The 12,866-nt window shown below is 33.4% G+C and overlaps 1 protein-coding gene across 11 annotated transcripts in view; it reads left to right on the top strand.

The window, feature by feature from the left end:
* LOC126749487 (RIMS-binding protein 2) overlaps positions 1-12,866 on the top strand; it is a 159,680-nt gene that overhangs the window by 32,102 nt on the left and 114,712 nt on the right. The gene's annotated exons all lie outside the window — the stretch shown is intronic.

The following is a 12,866-nucleotide window of genomic DNA, read 5'->3' as shown; positions in this document are numbered from 1 at the left end:
TCATGAAAAGACATACACATTCTGCATTGATCCTTTCTTGGACGATGGAACCCTAAATTATAGTTCTCATTAAAACACTTTCTGTAAATTGCTTCAGAGGCTGTTTCCAGATTTCTCTCTTCGCACCATTGTACATACAATGAATATAGGATCGTTATATTCAAAGATGAACATAAATATTGCCTTTTTGTACCAGATCTGCAATAATGTGATGGAACTGTTGAAAAATTTCGATATGACTTTTTATATTTTGAATTACAAGTTTAGATGTTATCTTTTTCATTCTTTTTTAATCTTTTGTCTTAATTTTTGTTTGTTCTTTTGTGGTATTGCTTTGAATAAAATCACGCTGTCGAGAGTAGTTTGCCAGTTCCCAGGATCCATTAAATATTATAAGTCTTTCTCCATCGGAAATCTTGAAAGTACAATTTTGCCTACATTTTTCTGAGCATGGTGGATTCATTGTTTTAGCTGGAATTGTTTTGTTTTGTTGTTTGTTCGTTTTGTTTTGAGGAAGTGTACTGTTGACCGCGAGCTCTCTTTTCTTTGGATATATTTCTTTTCCACTGGTTGGCTCTCAAAACTCGTTTTCTGGATTTGGTGGTAGTTTCTGGAAATTGCTGCATATCTTCTAGATTCGCAATTTCAGAAGAAATACGACTTCTTAAATTACTTAGGGGTAAATTATCTTCCGAGTCAGAAGGCGAAGATACTTCAAGAAGATACTCAGAATGTTCTGAAGAAAATGGCGAAGGCGGTTGCAATGTTAGACATTCCTCATAATTTGCCACATCATCTTTGTTAAAAGAAAAAATAACATGACAAATTAAAAAAAAAACAAACAATTTGGCTTACCATTATTGACTAAATAGCTTGTACTAGAACTAGGTAATGTAAAACTTGTACTGTATTACACATTAGTTAGTAACGCATAACTTTTGGTCGATTCGTTTCTTCCAAGTTGATAAGAATTTCTGTGGAAGGTTCTTGTAAACCTGGGAGATCTATTGCCATTATTTCATTAATAGGTTCCTCCGGAAGATTATGAGCTAAGAATGAGAATCACATTAAATTAATTACCCTTCGTTTATTCCGGTACTTTTTCTTAACATAACCTTACATTTTGCTGAATTTATTATTTCAATTAAAATTAAACCTGCTTACCTTTTTTTCGAAGCTCAGCCAAAAACTGCACTCTGGAACTCATACTAAATCAATTTATAAACAAATAAAACCGTAAAAATTTTTGTTGCAAGCACGAGTAATGTAAACAAAACTGCAAATCACGTGTTTTATGTTAGTTATCTAGATTTAGCACAAAAATGTTTAGAAGTGAATTTGAAATCATTTGTGCAACAACTAGATAACTTTAGATACCTTGTTGTTGAAATAAATAAAAGCTTGATTTGGAGATATCTATTTTTAAACAGGCTTATTGGAATCTGTAATGTAGGGATTTAAGTTATCTACTTTGAAAATATAAAAGATTACAAAAAATACAACTAGATAGCTAAAAACGGCCAAATTTCGAGTTACCTAGTTGTAGTATTGAGGTAGCGATATTTTCTCAACCTTCTAACAAAACAAAACAAAGGTAAGGACACAAAGTCACGGTCTCATCAAATCCATATAATTTTTTAAACGCTACACGTGTTTCGCTCCTATCGGAGCATCATCAGGCCTAAAAAATACATTAAGATATTTTTCACAAAAAGAACGCTTTTTCTCTTAAAAAGTCTTTTCTTTTTCGATTTTAGATATTTTTAGTTTTTATTGTTAAGATTGTTTACTTATATTCACACTTAATAGTATAGTTCGGATTGTTTCCCATGTTTCATTATGTTACTTGTTGGCCTATGGGTTAGACGCGCGCCTGTGAATCTAAAGGTTGCTGGATCGTTCCCCACTGGTGACATTTTACATTTTTACTTTTTTATTTTTTTAAGCATACATTTTTATCTATGGTTGGAATTATTAACTTAACCTAGCTTTTCTTTTGTTGTTTGTTGTAATGTGATCTGTGTAGGTCTAGGTAATGAGTTTTATAAGCGTTCTTTTTGTGAAAAATATCTTAATGTATTTTTTTAGGCCTGATGATGCTCCGATAGGAGCGAAACACGTGCAGCTAAAAAAAAAAAAAAAAAAAAAAAATTATATGGATTTGATGAGACCGTGACTTTGTGTCCTTACCTTTGTTTTGTTTTCGTTTGGTCTCTTAGAGAAAAATGGATGATACGTTTCTATTCTTCTAACAAAAACTTTATAAACTAAACAAATTTCTTTTTTTTTAAATGGACACTTTTTTTTAAACATTTTACATAATTTAACAATTGGTTTGAAAGATTTCCTTAGATTAATATATTAGACATCTTTCAGAGAGTTTCTTGAAAGGAAACTATACAGGGTGCTTAAAACATATTATAATAATTGAAAAAAGTGCTTATTATTATTAATTTTTTTAACGATTTTTCCTAAAAAAGGAACACTATATTGGTATCAGATGTGGGATCTAAGAACGGACCAAAGAAGGAGGTTGAGGCATTTGGTCCATTTATATCAGGATGTTTTTGCCACTGGGAGAGAAATGAAAACAAATATCGTCCAGGATAATATCAATACAGAAAATGCTCGTCCCATTCTTAGTTCGAAGACAACCACTGGCCAAGAGAGAGAAGGCTGATAACATTATTGAGAGTATGATGAAGGAAGGCCGTACTGGTAAAAAAGAAAGACTGCTCGCTCAGATTCTGCGTAGGTTAACGGTAACTTAAAAACGTAACTAAACAGGACAGCTATCCTCTCCCTTATGTCGATGACACTTTTAACACCCTGGCTGGATCGAAGATCTTTTGCACGTTAGATATGAAAAGTAGATACTGGAAGTTGAGATTGCCTCGAAAGATCGGGAAAAGAGGTCTTTTACACATGCCATTTGGACTCTCCAATGCTCTTGCCACTTTTAAACGCATAATTTAAACATGTGGTAGGAAAATTGTTTGAGGACTACATACAAATCTAGCAGAAGAATTTCGGAGGCTACGAGATTCTGAATTAATATTGAGTCCAAAGATTCTGTATTAATATTGGCTGTGCAGTATCTGGATCACGTCGTTGGATCACACTCTTGGGATTATGTAGTTACTACCGATGCTATGTGTAGCGATTTGCTAACATTGCAAAACCATTGACCAGACTAACAAAAGGAGACAAAAGAAAGTAAAAAAAATTCAATGTACTCAAGACTGTCAGGAAGAGGCCCTGAAAAACGCAGCTTTCTGAAATTATCCATATCTGAAGGAAAATTTGTACAGGACGCCGACGCTACCAATGTGGGCATAGGCGTCGTGCTGCTCCAAGTCCAGGATGTCCAAAAACAAAAAAGTAATTAGCTATTTTGTCCAAGCCACAGCGTAATAATTGCTCCACCCGCCGAGAGTTGGCTTGCTGTTATCAAAGCAATAAAGCACCTCTACAAGTTCCTCTATGGGAGGAACTTTCTGCTGCGAACTGACCATGCAATTTAAAAATGGTTCCTTCAGTTTAAAAATTTGGAGGGTCAGAGATAAATAGAAAGTGCACACCGAGCAGGGAGAATCCATGGAAATGCAAATCAAGAAGCCTATCAAGAAAACTCTGGCCAGAGAATTGCAAACATTGTTAGCGACCACAAAGATGCTCAGTTGCTAAGAATCACCATCGTCTATGATACTTGGTAATATAAGGATCTTATAAGAGACCAAGAGGATGATCCCGACATCCAGATAGTCCTGGATAAATAAGGGGAATAAGCTATCTTAAAAAGAAGGTGTCCAGCATTCTCCCAGTGTCAAGTCATAGTGGGTTCAATGGAACTCCATAATTTTGAAAGATGAACTCTTGAAGTGGAAAATGATTGACCATGACAAAGGCAAGGAGGCAAATCGTTGTGCCTAAATATCGGATTTCGGAGTTTCTAGAGGAAATTCATGTGTCAGGAGGACACTTTTGAACAAAGACCCTGGGAAAAGCGAGGGAAAGATTTTACTGGATCATTAGCAAGACAGACGTAAGACACTGGTGAAGGAAATACGTTGCATATGCGGCAAGTAATAAGCCGCAGAGAAACCAGATGGCTTTGATGCATCAATACAAGGTGGAAAGTCCCTCTGAAAAGATTGCTTTTGACTACTTCAATCAATGGTTTAGGGCATACCTGCTACCAAGCCAGGAAGCCTCTACTATCACCGTCGTCTTAATAAAAGAAGGAATTTTTCAATTTGGTGTGCCTACTTTAGACCAAGGATGAAATTTTATATCCAGCATGTTCCATAACATCTGTAAGACGCTTGCAATCAAGAAATTGAGAACTACTATTTCCATTTAAGATATCAGCGACTGGATGCATATGTTGTCAATGCCAATGACAAACCTACAACAACGGTGACTTAGTTTGGCTCTATGACCTTAAGAGACGGAAGGCTCTGTCACCAAAACTTCAAACATCCTGGGATGAGCCATAAAAAGTACTGGAAGCAATCAACGATGTTACTAACAATATAAATGCAAAAGACGCCGAAGGGTAAAGCTCGAGTCATTCACTTCGGATTGGACATTCCATGAATTCATGACCCATCCCATCAAGACCTGTTTACTGTTCCAGCTAAGTATGCTCTGGTACATTGTGTGGCTAAGAAGTTACAAATCTCTAGAGAAATAGTTCAGGTTTTCCAAAGAACTTTGGGAAAATGTCACGAACTGCGTCGGTCTAACCCCAGAGTCGGGCAAGCACTCAAGATAATCAATAAAGAGACTGGTAGGAAGATTTTCTACCTGGTTACCAAAGAGGCGTCAGAATAAAAAGAACGTTAGGGATGCTTTGTGTTCTCTAAAGGAGAAGTTGCTTGTCGAGGATCTGAGAAGCCTAGCAATTCTTAAACTCGCAGGCAGACTCGATAACCTGGACTGCAGGACGATTCGCAGCATGTCAAAAGTGGTATTTAGCTCTACAGGCGTGCAAGTTCTGATGTGTTGTAATACTTCCCAATGTCGCGTCGTTCTCTGTAGAAAAGATTTGATTGTTACTTCTACAAGAAGTCAAGTTGCAAGAGAAGAGCCTTCTGCTGGTATCGATATCCACCATCTTTAAAAACATTTCGAACCGAAATAAAGTCAGGGAGGGGGCAGTGTAATGATATTATTAGCTTTGTTCACGGTGACAATTCTGAACGCAACCCGGATCAGTCAGGAACTCTTCATCCTTTAAGGTTAGGCGCATCCGTGATTCATAACCGGTTTGGAACATTTTTCAATTGCGGACGATCCACGGACTGTCAACATCTAAATTTGTTTGGGTTAGTATAGGTTATTTTTTCCGATTATTTTGTTTAGAAAAGTTTTTTTTTAATTGAAACTGTAAAGGTTTAAAGCAGAGAAATGGCTAAGAAATACTGTAATAAATTTTAATGCAGTTATTTTTTCTAAGTCTCCTTCCTGTTCTTTATAATATGGGGATGCAGCAAATCGATCTGCTAGTTCATTCGTCAGTGCTGAGCTCATTCGAAAATGTTGAAAATACAGTTTATCGTCAAATTATGGGACTAATAAAGTTTCAAAACATCCAACATTTTTGGGAACTTCTGTAACTTCTAAGAGGTTTTCCAAGTCCTCATCATTGGAAAATAAATGATCAGACATGGTAATTTTATCATGGATAACTAATCTAAAACAAAAACGATTTAATTAAAACAGGAATTGAATTAAAACAGAATTACAAAAATTGAAGTAACAAACTGCCCATAAAACTTAAAAAAAGCAGTAGGACAAGCAATTATTATTTGTAACAGTAACCATTATTGGTTTTAAATTTGAAATAAAATAAAATAAGCACCACTTATCAGAAAATAATTACAAAAAGTGTAAATAGTCGACATACAAGTCATTAAAAATTTACTGCGCAAGTCTAGAACTAACTCAAAATTCTAATGAGAGTCCAAGGATCGATTAAACTAGGTACATATTGATCCTAAACAAGTAACAAAACATCCGCGAACGCAGGATTTCGAACTAGAAGTTCAGGACTAGTAACTACGAACGATCTTTTTAAAAATGCGCATGCGAAGTTATTCTGAACTTGTTCAGGACTGTCACCGCGAACAAAGCTATTGATAACGCCGCGAATACTAGCTATTCTCCATTATTACGCAATGACACAAGCGGGCCCATCCACGATGCACTGTGTTTTGTCTTATAGGGAAATCAGGACAACATTCATTGCTTTAAGACTATCTAATTTTAATTTTAAAATGACTTTTATCGTAACTTATACACTTTTGTCAAAAACTAGAAAGCATTAAATTTTAAAAATGGATATATGTTTACATTTTACAGGGTGAAATACGAAGTATAAAGTATATTGCGAAACTGGTATTAAAAATATTTATAGTGGTATCAAAAGTCCAAATTAATAATTATATATATATGTAAACATTATACGGGATGAAATACAAAAGTGCAAATATTAAATTTGAATATGATGTCCTATAGGGGAGAGTGGGGCAAGTGAATCATAGGGGGCAAGTGCGTTTCTAGAAATATGTCGAGCAACCGGCATCATAGCACGACAATGATTAGTGTAGTGTACATGTCTATTAGCGCGTATTGTGTCCTTAAGCATTTAGCTGAAAATTACTAAAATTAAGGTAAATATTAACATTTTTTAAATTTTGCGTATTGTTTTATAATAATTTAAGCGAAATCAATAAGGATTTTCCCCAATTTAAAGGCATTTTCCTAATATTGTATGAAGTGCATACCATAACCTTATTTTTGCTTAATACCACGTTATGCTTAGAATGTTGCCACATTTATCTGTCTTTTCAAGATTTAAATTTTTATATTTTAAGAACGATTGGGTTAAGTGAGTCATGCCTGACTTTAGTATAAAAAGTTCTTATAAATATATTTTATATATTGCAGAGGAAAAATGGTGCGTGCTACATGCGCAAAACCCAAAAAGGAGCATCCTCAGAAGATGCCATTCGTGGTGCCTTAGAAGAGATTCAAAATAAAGAGATGTCAATTAAAAAAGCTAGTGTGGTTTTTAGTATTCCGAGAACCACCTTACAATCATGATTAAAGCCTTGATAGCTCAGAGTAATTTTGTTGGAAAAACTGTTTTATGGACTTTTGACCACCGATCTTCGAAGGATTGCATTTCAATTTGCTGAAGCCAATCAAATAAGTCATCCTTTTAATAAAGATCAAAAACTTGCAAGAAAAGACTGGGTAAGCTCATTTTTGAATCGTCAGAAAATGCTCTCCATTCCAAGACCTGAAGCAACCAGCATTGCAAGAGTAACAGGATTTTCCAAATCTAGGGTTATTGATTTTTTTCAAAACTTAAAAAAGACCTTGGACAAGTTTAATTTTCCGCCGCATCGGATTTTTAAGTGTGATGAGATGGGGATTACCTGCGTTCAAAAACCGGGAAAATTTTAGCTGAAAAGGGAAGAAAGCAAGTGGGAAGATTAACTTCTTTAAGCTTCCCACATTCCACAGAGAGAGGAAAAAACACAACTTTATTATTATATCATTTATGGTCTTCCCTCGTGTTCGAATGAATCCTGGTTTTTTTAGCGGTTCATTTCCTGCAGTAGGATTTCCTGCTCCATCAAGCTGGATGGATGCTGACCTATTTATCAAATTTTTAAATTATTTTATAGGCTGCACCAAAACAACAACAGATTGTCCAAGTCTACTGATACTAGATGGACATTCAAGTCATAAGTCCATTAATTTAGTAAACCTGGCTAGAAAATCAGGAGTTTATATTATAACCTTACCTCCTAACATATCAAATAAGTTGCAATCGCTGGACATAAGTGTCTTTGGACCATTTAAAACCTATCTGGCAGGAGAAATGGATCACTGGCTTACAAATTATCCAGGCTCTAGGATCACAGAATATGATATGGTTCCTATTATTAACAATGCGCTTATTACAGGCTTTTACAGAAATAAATATTATTAAGGGTTTTGAAAAAACAGGAATCTAGCCATATAATCCAGATGTGTTTCAAGACAGTGACTTTGCGCCAGCCGAGAACATTCTTCAAAAGGAATATAGGACAGAAAACATTAATCCCGTCGAGGGTCCCGTAATAAGTGATGAAGTCTTGTTGAGAAAAAAAGATATCCGGAGTACTTCTAAAGAATTAGTAAATAATTTTGAACAAGAGCAACCATCACGTAGTTATGTTTCAATTTCAACTTTAAGCCCAGTTTTAAAACCCTCTCAAAAGAAAGAAAATTCCAAATCCAAATCTAGGCGCATAGAAGGATCTAAAATCCAGTTCTCCGTACAAAGATCAATTGGAAGAAAAATTAAAACCAGTGAAAGCCAAGCAAGTAAAAAAGAAACTAGACGACAAAGCAGAGACAAGTACTAGTAATGGAAAAAAATTAAAAGAAGTAATTTCTAAGTGCCACGTCAAGAGCAGAAGAGAAACAACACAACATAAAAACAATGCCGGATGAAGAGAAAAACACATTGTGCATTTGCTGTCATGAGACCTACAAAGACACTTTTTATGATGAATGGATAATGTGCATGCAATGTGGTGCCTGGTTACATGAGGATTGTTCCGATAATGAGCCAGGTACTAATAATTATGTTTGTGACAATTGTCGTTGATTAATTAGCATTCGGACTCACTTGCCCCATGTGGGTGACTCACTTACCCCTATAACTTGGGACAAGAGAGTCATTTTTCTTTTTTTGTTTTAAGTTTGATATTTTTCCAAAGAGTTAATGTTTAGTTTATTTTTAAGGCTATGTCAGTTTGAAACCAATTAAAATCCTGTTACAAACGATGAAAGTTTTTTTATTTCTAAAACTTAGTAACTTATACGCCGCAGAGCCTTAAGGTGTATCACTTGTCCCATCCTCCCCTATATTGTGAAACTGGTGAAAAATATTTTTCAATGAATCAAACACACAAAAGTTAAAATTCTGTGTATGTACACATTATATAGGGTGAAATACAAAGTAAAAATATCATAATTAATTATGCTTTTTTATATTTGCAAATAATGTAAAATATTTATAATAGTAAAAATACTATAATACTAACAATGTAAGTATACAGGTATCTGTAATAATCAACGAAAAAAATAATTTTTTATAAAGGATGTTAAAAAAAAATCTAGCACACTATTGAATTTTTTAACTTGTAACCAAATACTTGATTTATTTATTTTACTTTTCGAAAAAACTTTGTATACATTTTGCGGTAGCAAAGCTATATGAATAGAACTAAGGAATATTCCTATTTTCTGGTAATTATAAAAACGCTTATATACCATATATAGAACACTACGTAATAGAATGCACAGCAGAAGGGCATACGTTATTATCAACAAGGCAATATGTGAGATTTTTTGAGTCTAACTCAAAAAACTACTCTTATCTGCGAAATGTGAATCCAAAAGCAAAAAAACTCTCGTGACTTAAGTATTATATATTAAAAAAGATTATATAGGAAATATTGAAAAAGAAATGTTGAAAATAAAAAGATATATTTTTTTAAATGAAATGTAAGGAAAACAATTAAAATAAAATTGCAGGTATTATTCATCTAACGAGGATTCCGAAAATCAATTTTCATCCAAATATTGCTCTATTTCCCTGCCCCAATAAAGTGACTTTTTATTGAGGTTTGAATTATTTCTGAGGTGGGCTACTTTTGGGTCAGAAGTGATTAACAGCGTTCTTATTAATTTAGTAATTAATTAATTAAAAATATTGGAATTTTCAGAGGCGTTCTTTGCTATTTTAACTTTGATCGACCTACATTTTATTAAATTTAGGTGTCAAATTTTTGAGCGTTATTTTGGCAAATAAAATAGTTAAATGTACATCATCGTAAAGGTCTTATGAAGATAAGATAGGAAACTGAAAACCGTTTTATTCTAAGTTGAACAGATTCAGAACTGCAACCTCCTAAACTCAAAAAAAGTTGATTTTCAATTATTTTTGTTTTAAAAACAGTTGAACAAAATATGACGTATGATACCTTAAACTTTTTTGATTTTTGCATAGAACCTAAAAATCAAATATTATATCGGGTGTTCCATTTAAAAACACATAACTTTGATATGTTTCTGCACTTTGAAACTCTCTGTATATCAAGAAACTAATTTTAAAAGATACTTCTGAAACGCCTCTTATATTCCTAAATTTTTTTACCCTGTAGTTTAGTGAATAGCCCTGCATGTGTATATTTCGTAATTCACCCTGTATTAAATTTAATTACATGCAATAATAATATTTTACCAAATCTTCAAGGTTATTGTTAAATGTGTATATTTACGACTGCTTTTAAAGTAATTAAATAAATTTTGTAGTCTTGGTACATCAAAAAAAGGGGGAGGGTGGTCAGACGGAGGCTTTTTTTTAAATATATAAGGCATACATTTTTTAAAACATAGTAACTTTTATTGTTTTCATTTGGTTGGGAGAAAAGCAGGCCAGGACTTTTTTGGAAGCTACCATAATAACACCATTTATTTAAATAATTCTATTTGCAATTAATAAAGTTTTTGGAAAAATACAAAAAAAAAACGCAAATTTCCGCAAAATGCGATATATACCTTTCGATTGTAAACATTTTAAAGAGTTTATAAGAAAAAAATTACAAAACAGTTTTTCACAGTTTTTTTTTTCTAATTAAATTTTTATTTATATTTTAAAATTTTGTTTATAGTTCCACTAATAACTAAAAAAATAATTTAAAACTAAAAGCCTTAATATAAACAAAAATATTTTTCTTTTTTTCGATTTTTTTTTCTTGTGGAATATATAAATAAAAAAAATAAAAAATACTTTTATCGTCCTTTATAGGTATTTCCCTAAACGTAACGCTATAAAACTTTAAAAAAATCTGTACTCTAAATTTTCAATTTTGTCCATTGTACAAAACACTGTGTGACGTGGAAACGCGTGGATAGTTAGCGAATTTTTCCAAATCATGGTCCGCCGAGTATATAAGGAGCCTGCGTCGCCGGGAGATCAGTTGAAGTTTAGTGCGAAATATTGGCGCGATATTTAAATACGATGTAAATAAATATTTCTAGTAGTAGTAAAAGTTTGTGTTTAGTAGTGTTACTGTGTAAATAAATCAATTGACTCTTTTTGTGCATCGATTATTTTAATTCACATCTTTCGTTCACATAAACGGTAAAAACGCTACATTATATTAGGCTTGTTATTAATTTTTGTTACTGACTAACCTAGCTTAATTCGTTTTTACTAAAAATGAATGAATTCATTATGCACCTATTATTGATAGTTTTTAAATTGTTGTAAACTTGTTTCATACAGGGAGTTAAAAAATAAGTGCTTCAAACTTCAGGGGGTGATTCTGGAAAATAATGACTGCTCTATAGACGTACGTCCGCAAATGCTTCGTTTTCCGAGATACGGGGTAATTTTTCTTAAAAATTGACGATTTATTCATTGGTCTGAAATCGGTCGAGACATGCAAATAAAATTTGCAGGGTTTTAAGAGGTAGTTATCCCGCATTTTTTCACATGCAATTAAGAATTTTGTGTTCACCATTTGCGCGCATACGGGTAATGATCTGAATTTTTTTGAAGAAAAAAATGGTACGCCACTGAGATATTTTAAATAAAAAATAATTTTTGAATTCCTCGTTCAACACAAAACCTCTCCTACCTTTTTTTCGTATGTGGCGTCGTTTTTATGCAAAAAAAACAACTTGACGCTTATTTTTTATTTATTTAATGCATAACCAGAAATATCTAATACAACAACATTAAACCAGAACAATAATAGAAAATAACAATACTAGCATTTTAAATAGGCGCAAAGCTACAACAGTGTTTAAAATAACCTCCCTCAGACGTTACACAAGATTCAACTCTTCACCTCATTGATTCTCGTATTCGCGTTCTAATGTATTTCTTATTACCTCACAGCCCGCTATAATTCGATTCCTCAGGTCATCAACATTTTCGACGGGACTGAAAAAAACTAATGGCTTAAGAAAACCCCAAATGCAAAAATCTAGAGGATTTAAATCTGGCGACCGAGCAGGCCAATGTTCTGTACCTCCTCTACCTATCCAACAATTTGGAAACACTGTATCTGAAAGATTACGTTCATTGATACTAAAATGGGCTGGTGCATCATCATGAACCATAAGTGTTGCCAGAATGTATATAGCTGTAGAGGAATTTCTTTAAAAAGAATAGGTAACATCTATTCTTTAAGGGAACTTTTCAGTAATGCAAATTTTAAAAAAAGTCGCAAGAGGGCAGATCCGGTGAATATGGTAATACTTGAGCAAGAATCATTTTGTCATTGGTTTCTTCTGGGTAAACTAGGGAAGAGCGTGTAGTCGTAAGTCGACGATAGTTAATTAAAGTGACTTGAATAAACCAACTAAAAGGAACTGTACATTTATTATTTCTCTCTATCAATGCGTAGAACTGGTACTTAAGATATCCAATACCCGTGGAGAGAAGGTTTATCGCCTATAGTTTTAATATTGACAATTAAACATTCTATTCTCATAATGCTTTGAAAATTTGTAGAATATGGTCATTTCAAGATACTTATATGTTGGGCGCCAAAGTTCTACTAACTTTTGTCGAATTGAAATTTTAGTAACGAAAGAAATACACTTATCAGATATCAACGGCAATTAGTTCAAATATATAGTAGGAAATGAAGGTAAGATTTTCCTGTTAGGTGTTGTGGGAGGAAATATGGGCCTATTAAATGATCGTCAATTAATCCAAGCCATAGATTTACTGAAAACTGATGCTGAAAATGAGCCTGAAAGGTTCCATGTGGTTTCTTCTC

The sequence above is a fragment of the Anthonomus grandis genome, chromosome 2, assembly GCF_022605725.1.
Source record: "Anthonomus grandis grandis chromosome 2, icAntGran1.3, whole genome shotgun sequence".
Classification (NCBI taxonomy): domain Eukaryota; kingdom Metazoa; phylum Arthropoda; class Insecta; order Coleoptera; family Curculionidae; genus Anthonomus; species Anthonomus grandis.
The sequence above is the reverse complement of the archived record's forward strand: the minus strand, read 5'-3'. Positions and strand labels throughout refer to the sequence as shown.